The following is a 2,500-nucleotide window of genomic DNA, read 5'->3' on the forward strand; positions in this document are numbered from 1 at the left end:
TATACTTATACTTACACATATGTATATATTGAGTTGTATATTAATGAATATTTTTCACATTTATCATGTAACAGTGCGATGCAGAACTTCACAGTGACTGTAAACAAAATAGATGATATATCTTTAATCAATAATAATAAAATATAACAATTATCTACAGTAAACACATATTAATATATATACAGTGAGGAAAATAAGTATTTGAACACTCTGCTATTTTGCAAGTTCTCCCACTTAGAAATCATGGAGGGTCTGAAATTGTCATCGTAGGTGCATGTCCACTGTGAGAGACATAATCTAAAAAAAAAATCCAGAAATCACAATGTATGATTTTTTAACTATTTATTTGTATGATGCAGCTGCAAATAAGTATTTGAACACCTGAGAAAGTCAATGTTAATATTTGGTACAGGAGCCTTTGTTTGCAATTACAGAGTTCAAACGTTTCCTGTAGTTTTTCACCAGGTTTGCACACACTGCAGGAGGGATTTTGGCCCACTCCTCCACACAGATCTTCTCTAGATCAGTCAGGTTTCTGGCCTGTCGCTGAGAAACACGGAGTTTGAGCTCCCTCCAAAGATTCTCTATTGGGTTTAGGTCTGGAGACTGGCTAGGCCACGCCAGAACCTTGATATGCTTCTTACAGAGCCACTCCTTGGTTATCCTGGCTGTGTGCTTCGGGTCATTGTCATGTTGGAAGACCCAGCCTCGACCCATCTTCAGTGCTCTAACTGAGGGAAGGAGGTTGTTCCCCAAAATCTTGCAATACATGGCCCTAGTCATCCTCTCCTTAATACAGTGCAGTCGCCCTGTCCCATGTGCAGAAAACAGCCCCAAAGCATGATGCTACCACCCCCATGCTTCACAGTAGGGATGGTGTTCTTGGGATGATACTCATCATTCTTCTTCCTCCAAACACGTTTAGTGGAATTATGACCCAAAAGTTCTATTTTGGTCTCATCTGACCACATGACTTTCTTTCATGACTCCTCTGGATCATCCAAATGGTCATTGGCAAACTTAAGACGTGCCTGGACATGTGCTAGTTTAAGCAGGGGAACCTTCCGTGCCATGCATGATTTCAAACCATGACGTCTTAGTGTATTACCAACAGTAACCTTGGAAACGGTGGTCCCAGCTCTTTTCAGGTCATTGACCAGCTCCTCCCGTGTAGTTCTGGGCTGATTTCTCACCTTCCTTAGGATCATTGAGACCCCACGAGGTGAGATCTTGCATGGAGCCCCAGTCCGAGGGAGATTGACAGTCATGTTTAGCTTCTTCCATTTTCTAATGATTGCTCCAACAGTGGACCTTTTTTCACCAAGCTGCTTGGCAATTTCCCCGTAGCCCTTTCCAGCCTTGTGGAGGTGTACAATTTTGTCTCTAGTGTCTTTGGACAGCTCTTTGGTCTTGGCCATGTTAGTAGTTGGATTCTTACTGATTGTACGGGGTGGACAGGTGTCTTTATGCAGCTAACGACCTCAAACAGGTGCATCTAATTTAGGATAATAATGTAGTGGAGGTGGACATTTTAAAGGCAGACTAACAGGTCTTTGAGGGTCAGAATTCTAGCTGATAGACAGGTGTTCAAATACTTATTTGCAGCTGTATCATACAAATAAATAGTTTAAAAATCATATATTGTGATTTCCGGTTTTTTTTTTTTATAGATTATGTCTCTCACAGTGGACATGCACCTACAATGACAATTTCAGACCCTCTATGATTTCTAAGTGGGAGAACTTGCACAATAGCAGGGTGTTCAAATACTTATTTTCCTCACTGTATATATGATGGTTTTAAAGACACATGCATGTTCTAAAATGATTAAAAAGCAAAAACACACAGTAATTATCCAGTAAATGAGTTGAACATTTCTGTGGAGTCCAAACGTGAGATTTGTGTGTCTACCAGAAGAACTTGTGTAAGATGGAGAACAGGAGAGAAGATGTGATTAGACTCCCTCACCCACACACAATGAAGCAGCACTGTTCCAGAAAGTGAAAGTGAACCATCATGACTTTATTCCACACTTCATCACCGTGCAGTTCCGTCTGGACTGTGGCTCATTGGAAGCGACTTCACCGTGCAACAAGACGCTAAGACGAGGCTCATGTCTGAGTTCTGTACGTGTTATTTAGAGAGACGTCTGAACCCACCTGCCCAGTCACTGCACCTCAATCCTACTGAACCCCCCACATACACACTCGCACATACACACACATACACCATCTGTGCTGCTGGTGTACAGTAGAGCAGTGTAGAGGAGAGGAGATTCTCTGCTGAAGCGTAATCACGGGATTTCCTGACCTTAAAGCGCTCCAGCTTCCTGCTCTTACATAAACACACTGCATTTTATTTATTTATAGTGCCAGGGCCAACCTCCTCCTGCCACTCCACCTGTTCATTAAATGCCATGAAGATCACACACACACACACACACACACACACACACACGTACATATACACACACACACACACACACACACACACACACACT

At 42.2% G+C, this 2,500-nt stretch overlaps 1 protein-coding gene across 2 annotated transcripts in view; it reads right to left on the bottom strand.

Annotated features, from left to right (window-relative positions):
- kcnn1b (potassium intermediate/small conductance calcium-activated channel, subfamily N, member 1b) overlaps nucleotides 1-2,500 on the bottom strand; it is a 66,434-nt gene that overhangs the window by 57,438 nt on the left and 6,496 nt on the right. The gene's annotated exons all lie outside the window — the stretch shown is intronic.

This window comes from Silurus aristotelis (genome assembly GCF_946808225.1).
Source record: "Silurus aristotelis genome assembly, chromosome: 11".
NCBI classification, from domain to species: Eukaryota; Metazoa; Chordata; class Actinopteri; order Siluriformes; family Siluridae; genus Silurus; species Silurus aristotelis.